Source organism: Poecile atricapillus, chromosome 2 (assembly GCF_030490865.1).
Source record: "Poecile atricapillus isolate bPoeAtr1 chromosome 2, bPoeAtr1.hap1, whole genome shotgun sequence".
Classification (NCBI taxonomy): Eukaryota; Metazoa; Chordata; class Aves; order Passeriformes; family Paridae; genus Poecile; species Poecile atricapillus.
This window is the reverse complement of record NC_081250.1, coordinates 122,972,604-122,992,962: the sequence shown is the minus strand read 5'-3', so window position 1 is coordinate 122,992,962 and position 20,359 is coordinate 122,972,604. Positions and strand designations below refer to the sequence as shown.

The 20,359-nt window shown below is 35.6% G+C and overlaps 1 protein-coding gene across 2 annotated transcripts in view; it reads right to left on the bottom strand.

The window, feature by feature from the left end:
• Positions 1-20,359, bottom strand: part of HNF4G (hepatocyte nuclear factor 4 gamma) — a 62,567-nt gene that overhangs the window by 29,339 nt on the left and 12,869 nt on the right. Inside the window, exon 2 of one of the 2 annotated variants that reach the window (XM_058833517.1) lies at positions 7,651-7,756. The exons of the other annotated variant lie outside the window; for it this stretch is intronic. The gene's annotated coding sequence lies outside the window, so the exon portion shown is untranslated. The remainder of the gene's footprint in view (positions 1-7,650; positions 7,757-20,359) is intronic. 2 annotated transcript variants of the gene reach the window in all.

The following is a 20,359-nucleotide window of genomic DNA, read 5'->3' as shown; positions in this document are numbered from 1 at the left end:
TTAGTACTTAGTATTTCTATTTTAACTTAATATTCTTTAGTTCATTTTATTCTTGAAAGCTCACTAAGTGTTGACCATTTAGAGGGCTTAAAGGATTTTTGTAGCTTAGAATTTTGTGGTGAGATTTGCTGAGGTACAGTTAAATGACTGGATACGCTTGTTAATTATTTGCTTAAATCAGGTAACTTATTATTTTCTGGTACACACAGGAAAATTAATCAGAGAGTTGTCCTGGAGAACAGAGTGAAATGAGAAGAGGAAAGAGTTCAGGCATAAGATAAAACCAAACCATCAGGCTACTGATAAGTAAGACTAAGCACTCCTGTTCAGTCATCCCCAGGTGATTAGTAATTTCTTAACAAGCCTTCTTGGCAGGTTTTATGCAAACTTGCTCATAAACAATGTTTTATATAGCTAGTTAGATAAAATTAACTTACAATTTACCCATAGTTATCTTAGAAATACCATATAATGAGATTTTTTTTCCACAGATAAACACACTTGCCTTTGTCATACACAATAAAAGAGTTCAAAAAGAGGTTAACCAGTATAAAGGCAAGGTTTGTTTGGTATTACTTTTTTTTAGCTTGCCTGGAATCTTTCTTTTCTTTGTGATCAATTAATCATAGCAAGTCTTCTAATTTCTATATTCTATCCCCTGCCGAATGAGTTACGTATTCTATACAACATTTCAAAACAAACTCAGTACACTTCTGCCCATGCTAGTGACTGTACAACCCTTGGTCATACGCAAACAGCTAATTAAATGACTGAATAGTCAGACAAGTGCCATTATTTTCAGTTACTCTGTCTAAAATTAAAATTTTTAACTACAGCAGAAGCTGACTCATCTCATTCCTGCAGAAAAAACGTTGTGTCAACACACTCAGTTTAACTCTTCAAAGACACTAGCATGGTTATGCTTACCTTATCAATTTCTTTAATTGTTAAAATGAGTTAATGAGAATTTCAGAGCATATTAAAGATTATCAGTTTCGAGAGAAACTATGACAAGCAAACAAAAACTTCAAATACTCCCTGAACAAAAGAACAATGAGAAAGCATAAAGGCATATTCTTTGTTTTAACCATATTTTGGATCAGCTCTTTAAAGCATCAAAATAATTCCATTTTATGAATCAAATAAATAAGTTTTTAGAACAACTCACAGACTAGGAAGGCATGTGTGTACAAAATCCTGATTTTCATAAAACCATAGAAGGGTTAAGGTTGAAGAAAACCTTAAAGATCATCTAGTTCCAACTTCTCTGCCATGGGCAGGGACACCTTCCATTAAGACAGGTTGCTCAAGGCTCCATCCAGCCTGACCTTGAACTCTTCCAGGGATGGGGCATCCACTACTTCTCTGGACAACCTCTTCCAGTGTTTTACCATCCTCACAGTAAAGAAGTTCTTCCTAATATGCAATCTAAACCCATGTCTTTTGGTTTCAATCCTTTTCTCCTTGTCCTATCACTGCATGCTCTTACGAAAAATCCCTCTCTTACAGGCCACCTTCAATTACTGAAGGCCTGCTATAAGGTCTTCCTGAAGCCTTCTGCCTAAAATTATTACATTATATTTCTTAAGAAACCAAAGGAATTCTTGCTTTCACTAGACATGAACTGACAACAGTATCTCCTTGAAAATTCAAACAAGGCTGTCTTAAGAATCAGGGAAGTGAAGGACACCTGACATCTTTATTGGCAGACACATCTATATTCTAAGCACAGAAAATTTGGATTCAAATTCAGTAAGCATAAAGCAGAATCCTCTGGAGAAAGAGCTCAAGTCTTTGCTTTGTTGTACATATACTGATGCTCTTCAACTGGCCAGTGGTTATCTCTTTAATTTAGGTTAGGTGTGTTCCCAGGTAGGAACAAAACATTAAATACTGTGACTCCACAGAAATACAGATATATATGCTCCAAGCAGATTTTAATCAGTGATTTTAACAAGCTCAAAATAAGCAGAAGTCCATTTTAAAAGCTGATGATAAATATTGCAAAATAAGTTGGGCTGCATCTCTTTTAACTAATGAAGCCAAAACACAAATTGAGCTGAGCAAAAAAAAACTCACTGGAATGGAAGATATGAAACAAATGGTCTAGCAAGGTTTTAATTAGTCTCTGTCTCAAAAGGAAGTAAGAGAAAACTTTGAGAAATGGTCATAAGTGTAGTTACGCATAAAAACACAATGCAAGTCATCAAAATAAACGCAAAATTATGTGTAGCTGCAATAATGCAGGTTACATGATCAAGTTTACCTCCAATAGTATAGATAACAGTTGGGTCTGCATGGATTTTCTGGACCTGAACAACATTTGTGTGGCTGTATTCCTTGTTTTTAATGTATTCATGTAGGAAGTCTCCATCATTTTATCTGAGAACTTTGCAATCAGTAACATTGTTTCCCCATCTGTGAGAGAGGGACAAACTCTAGTCCCCTTTTAATAAACAGAGAAATGAAGCAAAGGACAACTAAAGATAGTGTTTATGACACTTGAGTCCACGTGTCTACAATACAGTTGCCTGCACACAAACCAAACATTCAATTCCCTTTGTATATAATGATCAGAAACGTGCACATCTAAACAGAGTCCTCAGACTTATCTTTAACAGGAGGTTGAACTGAATCACTTCCATTTCCTCCCACTGGTTGTCTAACTAAAGAGATCAAACAGCTGCAACACCTAGAGTTAGGTGAGGCGAATCTATACAAATGACTCCCTAAAATCTGAGGAGAAAGCTGAAGGTGAAGGGCCTGGATGGAGACACACCTCCTACACCTTCCACTGGAGCATGTTCTCAAAACTGAAAATATATCATACAGCACAATTGCCACAGCTTATTAAAACCAGGAAAAACATCCTTAAAAAAAAAAAAAAAAATGTTTAATGTTTAGGTCAATAATTAATGTTTTCACCAACTTAAAATATATTTCAGATATGAGCTTCAAGAAAAGAGTCAGACAACTTCACAAAAATGGCAACGTGTGAAATCATAAAATGATCCATTATACCAACTGAGGATTAATGGAATCAGACTTAATATTTTCTTTGTCGCTTTCTGAGGAATACTCTTCATTTAACTTATTTTTAGTTTGATTTTTAAGTTACTACCTCTGAATGGGGGACATTTTTCCTGCATGGTCTTGCCTGCATCCCTGGTTTGTGAATGGGTATTGAAAATCCCCACTACCAAAGGACAGGACTATAACTTTCCTTAGAAGATGCACCGAGCACACAGGTTCCTTTCTTGGCTGATACCTCCTCTGGCCTGACAACCAGAAATACAAGGTATGCAGAAGAACACGGGTCACTTCCCCACCTTGCTAGGACACTGTTCAGATGCACCTCCTGGGCCAGGACTGCGACGCATAAACACAGTCCAAGAACAGCTTGAAGTTAAGCTGCCTTCTCAAAGCTACACTCTATTTGGATAAAAGGGAGAAATCACAATAGATTTGTTAAATTTATCTCCAAAGACACATAGAAGTTGCTGCACTCCAAAGTTTTGGAGTTTTCTTTAGAACAATGCAGTAAAGATAAACATCTTATCATATGATTAAGGAGAAAAGGCAGCTGTGAACTGTACTTGTTACTGATTAAATGCCCTGACAACACCTAATATTGATTAATCTTCTAGATAACATTGCTTTAACTAGACACGTGAGAAAATATCTAAGGTGACAACGTGCTTTTGCTAAGTGAGTTCTGTTAATAAATTGGCATTTAAAACACATTAATATTTAAATATTCCTATCTGATTAACAAAAATGGCAGAAGTAACTTCCTGTGAAAATGTAGTACTTCAACTTCATAAAAGAAGCAGTAGAAAAGACTGTCCTCATCAAAAATAGCTACTTGCTTAGGAATCTGGAAAGCTGAGTCAGTAGCAGTTAAGATGACTTTCACTTCGGTGATGGAAATGTCACTACTGGGTGTATCCTATTTATGTTAAAGTAGATTACACATACAACAAAAAAGCTATTTGAAAACTTTCAGAATCTCCAGGTGAGTGGAAAAATAGGACTAAAACACAATTTTCTTCTGAAGGTGATTCAAGGTCTACAGTCAGAGTCTAGAAGTTGTAGTGTCTGACTGCTAAATCTATCAACAACTTAACAGCTGAACCAAAAAGAATAGCAGTGTTGGCTGTTTGAAGTGAAAGTCCTGCTTAGTCTAAGAAAGATGGTACTTTCTCGCAGAAACGTGGGCTTGTCTGGGCTTTTGAATAAGTAAGTTTGTTCTTTGTTACACTTACTTTTTTTTTTTTTTTTTTTTTACATATAATAAATCTTAGGGATAGGAAATGTCACAGTATTTTCCAGTTGAAGACTGATGTGACTTGTCTCATTTGATCTACATAGTGTTATTGGGAGAAAAAAAAGAAACAAAACTGCAGTACTATTGTCTACTGTCATCTTGAAAGGAACAGTTAAAAAATATCTGAAAACCAACCATTCCTAGGAAGTCTGGCAGAAGTAATTACTTTAGGAACCCATAGTGTTCAGAATCATTGAATACTAAAAATACTAAATAATAAAAAAACATGAAGACACAATCTTTTCTGTAACCAGTTTGATTTTACATAAGTGAAGTCATTCTTTAGGAAAGAAAAACAAATATTCAAAGGTGAAACAGGATACTGGGCTCTTTGCTAATTTCCAAGACTGAAGTGAATTAAAATGATTAAAGTAATATTGTAGCAGATTGCTGTATTACATTGTTTTGAAGTGAAGGAAGAAAAAGAAAAGGAAAAAGTAAAAAGAGAATGAAAATGAAAAAGAGAAACAAAAATTAAAATTTAAACAAAAATATTTCTTTGAGAGTTATTTTCTGAAAGGGATCTGAATATAAAACCCAGTCAAAAAAGAAGAGATACAGGAGATAACTAAATGACTGGGTATTTGTATAATATCCATTAGTAAGTTTTATAAGTCCAAAAGGAGGAACTGTATCAAATACTACTATGGACATAAGGAATCTAGAATACATTCTTAATCTTTTAGCTCAAGGTTCTAAGGAGATCATCAGGTTCAACTTTCTTCTCAATGCAGGTCACACCAGGTTGCTAAGGCCTTAAAATCCTCATATTCAAAAATACTTTGAAGAATGAAGACTGCCTAACCTCTCTGGGCACTCCGTTTTCCGACTGGACCTGGTGTCCCCTGGTTCTCACAATGGGAATTTTTCTCCTTATACTCAGTTTGAAATACTGCTACTTCAACTTACATCCATAGACTTTCAGTTCTCTTAGCCACCATAACACTCTTATCTGCACCACAGTGAAAGTCCATCTTTTCACAAACAGCCTTAAGGTACCAGAGGCTGCTGTGAGGGTCTCTCCCACAAAGCCATCTCTAGGCTGAAAAAGCTCTGGTCTTTTAGCTTCTCCTCAGCTGGTCAGATGTGTCAGCCTTCTACCATCATGGTGGCCCTCCACTGAACTTTCTTCATTTAACCAATTTATTTCCTCACAGAAAGAAGAGAGTGTGTAATGATGCACCCATTTGGATGTCATCAAACAAGTGCTGAATAAAAGGATATAATAGTTTCCCCGGGCCCTGCTAATACCCCATCCCAGGATGCTGTTTGCCTTCTTCTGGGATTTACTGCTGGGTTATGCTTTGCTTGCTGTCTACCAAGACTCACTGGTTCTTCACAGCACAGTTTTTTCCTAGCTAGTTCTCTAATTATCTTCCCAGTTGTTTGCCACCATCACAATTTTTAATGAAATTTTTATTCTTTAAGAAACACAACAGCTTTCTAGCCTGCCAAGCTAAATTACTAGCATTAATAGCACTCTCTATTTTTCAGGTGTATACATAAATAAAATTACCATGATGGACTTGGTTTGAAAAAAAATTGACTTAGCTGTCTCAAACAGCTGTAATTAGGACACTGCCATATCTGTTAATTTAGCCAGAATAAGAAGCCAGCCAATCACTTCTGGACTCATTTCCTACAGCCAGCAGAACTCATCTACACCTTCTGCTATCTGTCATTTATCTGACAGTGAATGGCATTTCTGCTTCCATCTATGCGAGAAGCGGAGTTAAAAGCTGCCATTACAGCTGGAATTAAGGAGCACTAATGGCTTGCCATCCATGTTCAGGGCACAAGAATGTAGATCTTACTGAAGGAGACTAAAAGGAGTTGGTTTGCCCATCTCAGGGAAGTGAAAATTGAGACGGAGTTTATTCTACAAATAAATCACGCGCTGTAAGCTACATAGGGGAAAAACTTATTTAGACAATAAAACAATTCTGCCATAAGAACAAAAGCATAAATTTGAGGCTGGCAGGTGGAAAGCTTCTGAACATGTCAGGGTTATGGCACTGCAACAAACCTCCTCCATTTGGGCAGCAGAGGCGAGGAACCTCACTGGTTTTAAGACACGGAGAAAAATTTATGAAAGGCATTATATGGGCTGGTGATGTCAGCCAAATTGGTGACTCAGGAGATCTCTTCTAGTCTTATCGTGCTGAATATTTGCATCATGACTACTTTTTTTATAAAGTGGCCAGTGAAAGATATCAAGTGTATTATTCTAATTAAAAATTAAAGAAATATAAATGACATAAAGTTAACCTCATTGTGATAAGCAATTAACAGAATTATACTGTGATTAAGTTGATGCATAATTAACAACTGCTGTAAATGATGTTATCCATCTAATTTGCCCAGATTGGAACGGTATATTCTTAGGCATGTTTAGCAAGATCTGTGGTAATATGCACTTGAATGAAGTGCTCTTTACTAATGTGTTCAAATTCACAAAGCTGTTATTAGAATTGCAAATAAGATATACACCACCATCATTTCCTCTGCCCATCATTTTCTCTTCTTTGGAACTATCCCTGGCAGAAAATCAAATTGTAACAAGTCCAAAAGATGTTTTCACAAATTGAGCAAAAGTAGTGTTATTAAACATGAAAAATTTGCAAAAAAATCATCTTGATGAACCAAGTGGGACTGAATTCAAAACATAAGCTGCTGCTGAGTAGAAAGGAACAAGAATCATGGAGCTCACTGGGGGACAGAGAAAAATACTCAAGGTAGAATTCACTTAACAAGCAGAAAGGGGAAGAATATTTTTTCAAGTGATGTATATTTAAGGCCCAGAACTGAAGAATGTCTGGTCATTCAAAGTCTAATGAAATCAGTAGAAAAAATCACCAGCTTTCAAGTATAATTTCTTCATGGACAATACATGTTAGAGTTGTGAAGTCCTTAATTAGCTGTCTAAAGCATACCAATTAAAAAAATAAAGAAATAACTAGTGGCTCACAGGTCTTCCAACTTTTCCCCGAAGGATACTGGAAAATCTGAACTGGAGAAAGTAGTAAGATATGATGAGGGAACGGCTGCCTGATGAGGAGTGCACACAGCCTTGGGTGGACAAAAATATTGATACCATTCAGCAAAAATTTTTGGGGTGGGAATATCTTCTACCAACCTACCACCAGCTTCTCCAGTTTCATAGGTATTTATATAGCTTTCAGAAGCACATGATCTTCACAACTGATTCATCTCTAAACAGACATCAGTTTCTGAGTGAGAGGCATGTTGAAATAGGTCAGGTGATGATACAGTCTCTAGCAAGCAAGAAGGTTAGTTTAAGCATGCAGTAAAACTTTACTTACATTCAAAAAAGAAAACAACAAAGCACAGACACTTCAGTCCTTCATACACAGATGAGGAAAGGCTGATTTCCTAGGCTGTGTTTCCATCCTTCTTTCTAGGTAATACCTGCAGCCAATAAGAGTAAAATAAATGCTACAATACCTGCAATGCAAACCAACTGTGCTCCTAAATAAAACTCTTATTTGGATTATAAAGGTTGAGAATACAGTGCTTTCATTCAAGGTATAAAGGCATTTCTGAAGATTAAAGAAAATGCTTAATTCATCAGACAACACTGATGCCAGATTTTCTTCCACTTGTAGAGTAAAAAAGCATAGAATTTATACAGTGTCTTGAAATACTATCTGGAAGGATTACATATAGGGAATAGAAGACAAAATGGTTTTTAAGACCGTGGTTCTGTTGACATAGAAGCATATGAATAAAAGATCCCCTGCTCTTTGGATGACTAATGTTTAGGTAAACTGGGTAAACTACGTAGTAAAACAGGATTTGTAGTAGAAAAGCCTGAAAGAAAAACAATTTTAATTTGACTGTGTGCACAGCATTTCAAAAAGGATGAAGGCACGAAAGTAACAAAGGGACATTTTGTAGTCACCTTGAGAACTACTTTACAACTCTTGCAGCCTTGATGACTTTTCTTGGGTGGGGTGAACTGCACTTTTAAATGCTAAGCTTTAGCTAGGCAGGCACTACCTATTTATTGTTTTATATATATTTATTTCAATGTTGACTATTAACTCTATACATTCTTAAGTATGTGTAGTCTATGCATTTATGAGCAACTCTTAAATCCAAACAAAATATGCACCTGTCAGTCATAAAGTTCTGAAAGACAATTTGCTTTCTGCACCCCAAATATAACTTCATGCTCTTAAGATCCAAATAAAAGCACACCACTTTTAGCTTTTCATATTTCAAAAATATCCTCCTGCTTCAGCAGCCTTATTTGCTTTGCCATTTACATTACTTGAGACCTTATGGGTAATACATCCTTAGTTTCCCTTGGAAGAAAGTGACAACACAGAAAATCACTTCTAAATACCAGGGATGGAACTAGCTCCCCTTATTTAGATACAACAGGACTTTAGTCAAGAACAGAGATTCTTACAGTCTAAATTGTAAGTCTGCTGAGGTACTACATTCTTTATTGATTTTGTAAACTGCAGTGCATGCAAAATAGAAAGCAGTAAAATTATTAGCCCATCAGTACTTTCTGTCCTAAGAAGTGATACTGTTAGACCGCACGTCAGATTAATTCTGGCATTATCATAAATTAGACTATTTTATTCAACAATTCAACATATATAAAATTAATTCTTATCTGCGTATTTACACATATAGCCCCTGGATCAGTAATATATCACAGTCAGGCTATAGGCTACTATAGGCTAATAGTGGAGGAAAAAAAACACTACTTGAAATGACACAGCCTCTCCCACTGGGATCACTAAAAAGGCACACAGAAATCATCAGGGCTACTAAAGTGAGGAGGAAGCCTAGAAATGGAGCTGTTCTTGAGGTCCCTCTCTGCCTCCCTCCCTATCCTCACTCATCTATGCAAGGTAAATTAGTCTCTCCATCATCCACGATGAGAACTTGGAATCTCTACAGGAAGCACACACTTGTCTATGTACCTCTTTTAGTTCTACATTACCAGAACCCCCTTACACACCTAATTCTATAGTCATTAGTAGGGCAATAAAATGACATAAAATGAGCAAAGAGCAATAAAGCAATCATATCCCAGCATGTTTATTTAGTGTGGTCTTTAATGACGGAGACCTTCGCACCCACTGATACCTGGAGCCGCTACTAATTCTCCTCTGCCTTAGATCCATGGTTATTATTACTCTCAGACTCATGCCCAGTATTTTAAAGCCTGCTTCCCATGAACTGTGCAAAAAACAAAACCAAATCCAAAACCAAAAAACACACCAAAAAATCCCCAACAAAAACAACAACAACAAAACCAAACGAAAAGCCCTCACAGAAAGAAAAACCAGTTTTAAGGGGAAAAGAAGGCTTTACAAATTGAGCCCAAATCTACTTGCATGTGAGTTAGATACAATGAAAAAACTGCATGGGTGCACAGAGGTTGTGTTAAAACATGTGAATATGTTCCTCAGCCTTTGAATATACCGTCTAAATTAGCTGGAAACATCAAATGGTATTTGGTGCCTGTTGCTATTAGACTGTAGACTTACGCTTAGTGGTAAGAAAGTTATTTAAAATCTAACTACATACTTGTGAATCTAATGGCAAATCAGAATTCTCTCTCCCCAAAATACTTAACAATCAGTCAAATTAAAGCTGTACTAACTATAGCATACTGTGATCAGTGATTAGTTAGCTCTACAACTCTTTCTATGTCAATCCAAAATCTGTTGCATGTTCTTCTCTTGGTCTCTCCATCTTCAGATTTTTCTAAAGATATTCACTCTTTTGATTAGCCTTTTATCAGACAGATTGGTTTTACTGCAGATTTCAGCAGGGGTTTGTTTCTCTACATTGAGCTCTGGGTATCTCATCTTTCAAACTGGAATGAGATGTACATATGTGGAAGCCTGGCCATAAAGTAGCAACTACTCAGAACACATAAATGAAGCAACCCAGATAACATGTGATATTCTGCATTAATATTGTAAGCAAAACATACAACAGGTTGTGTCTGCACAAGCAAGTGCATCCAACATGTAGCAAACGTATATAGATTGCCAAAATTCTACAAATAGAATGCTTTACTTAGAAAAGTTGGTCAAAAACTACTCAGATAAAAGTTCTCCCTTTCATCTGAATTTTCAGGTGTCCAAACACTATCCCTTTGTGCAAAAAAACAGCTTGCTGAAATAAAAGCACAATAAAAAAGAGCTATGTATTGAATTATTTCAGTGAGCTAGGATCCAAAGTAAAGCACTATGATAAATCACATAATTTTGCTTAAAAGCAGGGGGAAACAAAACATGGACTTATAGAGAAAAAAAAAAATAAAAAAGAAAAAAAATAACGGGAATGAACCAAAACATGAAACAAAGCAATGCCTCTTTCAGGATGATTGAATCTTTCTTAATCCATATTTTACTCTCTGCTACATAATTTTACACTCTTGACAAAGTCAGGCATTTGGAAGAGGGTTGGAAAATCATATGTAGCTTTTTGTCAACTTTATGCCTCCCTAAATTTAGAAGACATTTCTGAATAAAGAAGATAAAAATAAATCAGTAAACAGTGTCAATAATGTGCTCTGAATTATCCAGCCATAAAAAATATGAAAACATTTTTAATATATTTTAATAGAATTTTCATAACATAAATAATAGCAACAAGACGACTGGCAACAAAAAAGTTATTTGTAACTGAACTTACACAGATGACCTTTTAAAAAAACCCTACACTGCCTATATATACTGTGGCTTGTTTACCTACATGTTTAAACTATTCTAAAAACTCATAGTTAAATGTAGCAAACATGTACTTCACCTAATCTTAATAGAAAAACCTGGCACTGAGGTCTTGGACAAGCAAATATAGCCACATTAATAGTTACAATTTTAGTTTCCAAAATGAAAATGAATACAAATTTATCTGGATAATGTAAATTAACAAAATATATAGAAAAATTAATGCCTACAAATTTAAATTACAGTCTTATTTTCAAGAAATATATATATATAGAGAGAGAGAGAGAGAGAATGCTGTTGTGTACACAGGGAGTTATAGAAGGTTATGCAAATGCACATATCTAAATATGAACATATTTAGATAGGGTCCTGTTTCAATGCAATCTCATTATCTTTAAGGAAACGTGATGATAAGTTAGAAGTTGCAACATATGCATTTTTATAAATAAAGCAAGTTTAAATGTGGCATTTCCAAGAAGAAAACTTCCAGAATTTTGTAAACATTCACCATATTAATTCTTTAATCATTATAGAAACATCATAAAAAAGGCCTGACAAGAATGGTAACTACTAGGCTAAGTCAAAAATTTGATTAATACATACACTTTCTGAAAAAGCATCTACAAAACAATGACAGTGAAAAATTAAAAACAAGGGATCAAGCTAGTTGTCAAAATGAAGACAATAAGCTAATTGAATTATGAAAAACTGTTAATTAATTGTTAATTAAAGCTTAAAATGGTTCTTTAAAACTTAAGCAAATTAGAAATTTTCTATCTTAAAAAATAATTAGATGCAACATCAAAATCGGGTTCACATTTACATCCATTTCTTCCAATTAATTTCCTCTTCTCTACCCAACAGCATTTTAGGTCCAGAGCTGCAGAACAGTGCCTTCCACCTGCCCAACCAGCCAACAAGATTAACCTTTTTTCTCTTTGGGAACTTGTGACCAGTGAGGAGCAGAATGATTAAAAAGCTTTTTTACAATCTCTGTATGAGATTAATCATGTCTCACCTTACAAGTCACTCAAGTCCCTGAAATTTTTTATTCTGCTACCCTTTCATGTCCATCCTCTTGTTCCTTACTCTTTATAGTCTTATTAAGCTTTTATTTTCCTGAGTTAATGAACACAGACTTTTACCTCTCACTCTGACAAGTTCATTGCTGAAACCATTGTTCATCAGAAATATGTAAAAGAAAATGGCATTAATTCTATGAAAAATGTTAGTAGGTCAGAAAATCAAGCCACTGTTCTTCATTTTCCAACATATTTACATTAAGCTAAACAAATATGATCACACAATAAACTTGCAATATTTAACTGAATGTAGTCATAAAGTATACCATTCAGTAACCAAATGCACACAAAAATGTGCAAATTATTACAAAGCAGCACTACATCTCAAACAATAGCAACATGTACTATCTCCCAGGCAATAACAAGGGACAAAGGACACAATTCCTTTAGTCTTAAAAAAATATGTAGCATTCAGGACAATTTTTTCAAACAAGCTCATGAAGAAAGCTATCTACTACTCATAGTAAAAAGGAGAATTAGAAAAGACAAATTTGAACACAGAAATAAACTTAAGTCTAGAAATAGGAGCTCACATGAGTCTGAGGACAATATTCAGATGATGGCTGATAAAAGATAATCAAATCTTAGTCAGACCAAGAAAATAATATTTTCAGGGGTTTTATGGCATAAAAAGGAAACTCTGCAATTGTTTTATGCCACAAAAATATTTTCTAATTTGTTTATAAGATCCCCATAATTTTAGTGGAAACAGTATTTTAATTATTGGAGGACATGGTATAGACAACATTGAACAAAGCAGTATCTAGTCTTCAAAAAATTAACTGAAACAATGAGATGAGATGACATGAGATGAGATGAAACAAAAAGAAATTAGAAGAAACCCTGAGATATACCACTCTGACAATGTTCCTTTCACAGAGAATGTTCTGCCTCCACCAGTTCTAAAAACTAAAGGTGGTACACAAAAACTGTGAAAGGTGGTACACATAGGACTGCTTATAACTAATTTTCTCAACAAAATATCAGTGGACAAACTGAAACATGTATCAACAATACACAAATCATCAGAAGATCAAATATCCCCACAAAAAAAGGAGCTGTGGAGACTTTTCAAAAGCGTTCAGGCACCTTAAGATGCAAATATGCAGTTAGAGAACCCATAGTTCTTGATAATGGCTGGCCCCACTCTGCTGGGAACCAGCAAGCTGAAAAATATCCTCAGCTGAAAGAATAAAAAAGGGAAGGAAGAGCAGCATTGCTGGCATTCAGAAGAAGCTGAATAAGAGCACGTATCTAGTGCAGCAACTTCTCCAAACCAAAACTTCCTCACGTACACACACACACACACACACACACAAACAGAGCAACTAGTAATTGTACCACCATTCTCAAAAGGAAAGAGAACTAGCAACCACAACTATTTGTGAAGGTTTTTATCACTCTTCCTTTTTGCCAACAGACAAGATGATCAGTTTACAAACATCACATAAAACAGGTAGAATGTATTTTAACAGACGTCTAATTGCAACTTTTGATGCGTGAAAATCTGACCCTAGTCCTAAGTGTTCTCTAGACTACTATGATAAGAGTTTGAATTTGCTATAAATAAATGCATTATAAATTCTATTTTAATTACTTCTAAAGTAACTGGAAAAAATCTAAATAATTTTAAATATTACCAGCTATTAATGAAAACCATTCTTCCCCCTAAACTGGTTTCCATATATTTAAACTGTATGTGACTTTACTATCAGCCATATTCTGATATACTAAAGCAACATAGCCAGTAACAATTGAGAAAACACATTACACATAGCACTTACTTTGCCATGAAATTCTAGATGAGTTAATGATAGATAATGGCCTACAATTCATCTGTGACATATTTTAGCAAATCTCACTGATACAGCAATTCAAGCATGCTGCATCAAGGCTACTCTAAGTATAATCAAAAGGGCTTGCAGAAAAATCAGCAGAAATTACAAAACACTTAATGGAAAAGAAAGAGACATGCTTAGAAGTCCCACAAACTTGTTTGACTGTTTTATCAGGATTTCCAGTGCAGTCTGTGGAGAAAAGAGCTAGTGTCTGTTGTCTTTAGCATCCTGCTCCTCACCCAAAGAAATGAAATAGTTACAAAATCCTATCCAGTATCACTGTGATGGCTGCCATCTTGACTGACATTAAGGTGAGGCACATCTTTCCAAGCTCTTTTAACTTTTTAAGTGCTTTATCAAGTCTACATCCAATACCTAAGATGTGAGTGTACGTTAGATGTACTCTGCAGCAGTGGGTCTGCAATAATGACAAGCTTTGCAACCTCGTTAATCAGTTCCCTTCAGTAAGTCCTCATGGATACATTGAACAACAGAAGTCCTAAGAATATCCGTCTATTTGGACAAATCTGTGTGTGACTTCATTAGCAATTTCCTTTCAGTACAAAAGCTAACTTTAAGCTTAATTCATCTCCCTGCCCTTTGTTTTATATTAAACAATCATTAATCCAGGAAAAATCTTCCATCTTAACACGTTAGCTTTGTTTCCTTACATGCTTTTTTGTGGAAATTTGCCAAAGGTTTCTTGGAACATTAACTATACTCTGACAATGTCTAAAACCACAACCAGAAAGCACTGAAAGGTCCTGAGCCTGACATACCCCAGCTTTGGCACATATTGCATTGTGATGAGGTATGGAAGGGCACTGGCAGCCTTGCTTCCCTCTCATTAACCCTGTTGGCAGGAGAAGAGCTATGGTATTTGCTTGCTTTCCCAAGGCAAGGCAATCAGAGACCAGGACACAGGGAACACGCACCATGAGGATGTTCACTGAGGCACACCTATGTCAATAACACATCTCTATCCTTGCACCTAGTGATTCTTATGCAGTGTGCACTCTTGCTGCAAAACTCATTTTTATCATTTTTATTTTTTCTATTTCACTGAGCTCACACTGTAGTTCCACAGGTTTAATCTGCAAGCCTTTTTAGAAATAAATAAAAAATAATTTTTAAAATTTCATAGCTTTTGCCATTTTCCAAGGTCCTCTGATATACAGTGACAGACACAGACTATTTACACAGATTAATAAATACAAACTGTAACAAGATAGCTGAAATAATATTTTCAAATACCTTCTTACTTGTGAACAGCGTGAAAGTAAAGCCGACTTCACCAGTACTACATGTAAGAACTTAATGGTGAAAAGTTGAACAGCTGAGACCAAAACCATTTAAAATAGAGCAAGAAAAATCCTCGTTCCCTGTCTCCTGCTGCCCTTCAGATGGCTGCTGTGCCACCACAGGAAATCACCTCACTGCTGGTCACCCCAAAGGACACCCAGCCACCCTGAGCTCTCAGTGGGAGCTCACTCGCTGCAGACACTGCCAGACAGACCAGTGATAATGGACCCACCTAAAATAAAAAAAATATCTGCTCTATGATCAAACAGCCCTGGAAGCTCACAAGCAACAGATGCTGGAGCACATTCAGTAGAAGTGTAGGTGATCATTAAGAAATGTCAGCACTCATTTGCTGTGGAAAATTCCTTTTTAATTGGTGTATATTATTTAATTTTGGTGTTTTGGTGTTGTTTGGGAAACACTAAAGCAAAATGAAGTAAAAATACATATGCAAAAGCCCAAACAGATATAAGAGAACTTGAAACATCTTTTCCTATTAAAAATATAAATAAAAATTCAGGTGGCACAAAATCAGGAAGAAAAGAAATTGCAGTAAGACTTTTCTTAAGAGATCTGACAAAACCAGACTATTTCCACAACAAAATATAGCCATATAGCTTGAAGCATATGGCTTTTCCATTATTTAGTTTTTTCAACTATCTTCATTAAGCTAGAAGAAATACAAATTTGTGTAACTGCATAGATGCAGAGATCCTCTGTGTAATCATATTTCCCGATTATATGTTTTTTATTAATAAAGACCAGATATAACAACTATCTAAAGCTGAATTACTGGTTTTACTTGATATTACCTTTCCATCCTCTGCAACAAAAAATCCATAGGAACAAGATAGATGTCTTTGCCCTTCTGCTACTGTTTCAGTGTAAATCTAAAGATTCAGGGCCGCTTAGAATCATTTTTTTATAAACTGCATGGAGTTTGAAACAATTTAGTTAATTCACACATATAAAGATGGACCCTCTTCCAAAATTTTATCTTTGGAAACATCGGCCACTTCTCAATAGGAAAAATGTAGTTTAACTAGATAAAGAGACTAAACCAGTTCAAACTACCTTATTAGCAAGAGCTCTCCTATGAAAAAATGTGCATCTTAATCCAACATCAACACGCCATTTTTTGTAGGTCCAGACATTATTTTCACCAAAAGGAAATGATCTGTAAGAATTTGTGTAACAGTGCCCTCTGGTGAGAATGTGCCTGAGAATATTCTTGCCTTGTAAGGGTAAAGAGATTTTAGGGGCAGGGCTAACAAACAATCAGATGATATTGCAAACTGAATTATGAAGTATCACTTTTCAAAACCAGCAATGAAGACGTTAGGAGTTTTGAGATTGTATTCACTTTATACTCATTTCAAATGAAAAACAATTATCCTCACTTTTTAAAACACAGCCTTGTATGACGAAAGAGACAGTAGCCTTGACTAGGTGAAGATTTATGAGTGCTATAGACAGCATAGCTACTTTTATGGCTGAGAATGCAATAGATCCTAAGTAAACATTGATAAGTCCTCTACTCTTCTGAGAAGTGTACACCCACCAAGTGTCCTGACATTGGAAAACCCCACAGTTTTGATAAGAATAAAGACCAGCTAACTGTAGAAAACAACTTAATATCTCAACTTAGTCAAAGATATTCATCAAATGTTTTGTGGGCAAGGGCTTCATCTTCCTTCACTATTGAACAAGGACCATCACATTTTCAATCCTACTGAAATGTGACAATCCTTATGAAATATGTAATATAATATATATATATTCACCCTATAATATATATGTATATGCACATATGTATACATATACATAGAGAATTGAGTTAAAATATGGACAGGCTTGTCACTGAACCAAGGAAGAACATTCTACTTTCAAAAGCTTTAACTGTGGCACACAACAGAAGATACTTCATAAAAAATAGTTGATGGAGCGTTGTGGTGATGGTCAATGCCTGAAAATACTGTTCTACTCTAACTTATTACCTGCTATTTGTGATTAAATCAAGAGTGGGCTTACCAGGATTGTCATGGTTCTTCACTAGTACCTCCCAATGATCCTAATTTGCTGTCTTTGAAACTACCATGGTGGTTACTTTCAGCCTTCTCAGTGCAACCTGAACTGCAGCAGTGCTCTCCTTTGCTCCATCAAGTAAACCCAAACTACAGGAAGATGCTACCACCTCTTTTGTTGCCAAATGAGAAAGTGTTAATAAAAACAAGACCTCCTTCCAGGCACATCAGAGTGTTAATGTTAATTGCTTATTTAGCTAAAATACACTTCTTGATCTTAAATGATTTCCAGATTAAATACAAAAGATGAAATACAGATGAAATTTTATCATTCAAATACATTACTGTTGCTGAACTATGATTACTGTAAATAGCAATTATTTGCAGTAATAGCAACATCTAGAAATCTTTTGTGTTTATCTGAGTTTTCTCTCAGCCATTTAACAGTTCGAATGACCAGGAAGGCAAGAAGACTTACAGAAGGTACTAGAGCTGTTTGTAACTACAGTGTTTATATTGCATAAAAATGAGAATACGAAATTAATGAAAGTATTGCTAGAGTTAACTTCTCCATCTCATAGGACAGTCCTTCTTTTCACTCATATCAAGTATGTCTCATCACCCTCTTGCTCTAACTTTGGTGACTAATTAACTTTGTTTTTAAGGAAGGAACTTGGCAGTCCCAGTAAGTTGTTTAACAAATAACCAGATGTCCCCAGAGAACTCAAAGGAGCCACTTACAGCCAAGTTCCATTGGGTCAGGTATAAACATCAAACAAAAACCTACCTCAGCAGGTGGCAGCAAAAAGTCTGAGGGGGGAACAAGATTGGTAAAATTTAATCATCGAATAAAAAAATCTCATTTTACATTATTTCAATGTTTGGTCTATTTATTATAGAGACATCAGATACTGTAGGTCTTGATTATAGTGTATTGTTTGTCAAGTTTACGTATTACCCTTGTCTTATACATTTACTTAACACCTCTGAACATCCAGCTGTTAACTTTCCCATAACAGAGGCACCAGCACTTTCAAAGGTCTCAAAGCTAATTATTTTTACACACACACACACAAAAAAAAAAAAAAAGGTGTAGAATGTTGCAAAAACAACAACAAATGAAAATACTTTCAGAAAGCTAAAAGTTCTTCTTCCTTTGCAAATTGTCACCCTCACAAAAAAAAAGAGGATGGAGTAAACTGTTTTTCAAAATCAAACATGATTTTGACAGAAAATTCCACTTGGGGAAAATGAAGCCAATTTATTTCAGCAAATAAAGGGAGAGGACTGTGTAAGTCAGGTCTGCAGCAGAAATATTAACTTTCCTGATCTTTAACAGCAAGTGTTAAAGATCCTAGAGCAAAGGCTACCTTTTTACCGTGGTAGCAAATGGCATTCGGCCTTGTGAGGCCAACAAACATCACAGAAATATATGATAAAGCACAGTAATGGTGCAGATCAGTTGGGGGTCTGCTCTGAACCTCAAATATAGGGTTAGAAGTCAGCAAATTAATACTGCCTTTTAAACTGTCCCATGATGTATTTTTGTATAGCTCCATAAATACTTCTCAATTAAGTCAATTAACAGCATAAGACTATCTAGCAGCAAAACAAAAGAGTGAAACTACAGTGTAAATTGTCACCATTTGCTTACACAGGAGAAGCAAGAGCTTGATGCAGTTACATTACACAAGCATTCCTCACTGGTGAAGTAATTGGTAGCTGAAAGTGCTTGGATGAGAACGTGGCTATTTTGTGCCAGACTGACAATTTTGGTAGAGTGAAAAATAATTATCCAGAGTAGCTGGAAGCAATACTCCATGAAAATCTAGTGGAAATAACAGAAATTGAAAAGCAAATAAACAAATATGAGAGTCTGCATTTCTGCAGAAAACCTCAGCAAACTGGTAAAACCTGACAAATATGTTACAGTCCCTGCACATTTAGAGTCAATAAGATTTGACTACAATGGATGGGGGTTTTTTTTCAGGTACAAAAATGAAGAACATAAAAAAAACCGGAAACACCGTCCCGCTTAGGGCTTAGCCCTGGCTTGTTCCTCACACTACAAAGCTCTACATTCCTAGGGTGCAGCGAATTCCCGTGTGTGCTACCAAGACTAGTGATGGCTGCTTTCTCTTGGAGCCTTTGTAAAACAGTTAAAGGAAGTTTACCTGAAATTAACTCCTTATTAATCAAAAGCAAAATAATTCTCTCTCTTACATGAGAGAGGAGGGGATAGTTGTTTGGAGATTGGAGAGCGCTGTTAGCACTCCAGGCTTTTTTAATTCCAACCAGCACATCTTTGTCAGTACTGCAGCATGACGGCATTAAGCCGACTTTATTATTCTGCTCACAAAGGTGTATTTCCCATGTTTTAGATCAGTCACAACTTGCCCCAGTATTTCTGAAGGAAGTAAAATAAATATATTACTATTATAGCTTTTAAAACAAACCAGAAAAACAACTGCCAGAACACACGGATTTTCCTGTGTATTTCAAAATCTCAGAGTGCTCTGACAGCAACATTGCATAGTAAATAAAGTAAAAAGAAATCCACTCTAATCAAATCTATTTATTAGTCCTTTAGATACATTACATTGACAGAAGCTAGACTGTAGTTTGCCTTCTTTGGGATCACACAGATAGTAAAACACGAAGTTACAAAAGCAGGATGAATTTTTTTTGTTGTTTCTATCAAGTTTTTATAGTGCCTAGGTTTTCCATCTCAACTGCTCTTGTTCAAAGTAAATCTAGTTCAGGAAAAAAAAAATCCCCACCTCATTTCCCTGAGAACCTAGTTATTTTTATCTACCTCAACAACCAAGCTACTCTACCTTGTCATTTCAATTTTCACATATTTTCTCTTTGTGTATTCGTTCTATGATTCAGTGAAATCTCATCTCTTCAGCCCACTGCCATAAACTACTGTCCGGAACAAAGCCCTCTCTCAAATTCAATCTCAAACAAAATGAAAAAGAAAAAAATCACAAATGAGAAAGTAGACCACAACCAATCCTATGAGCCCCATTCTCACAAGGTCTGTGAGTTATTTTGCTTC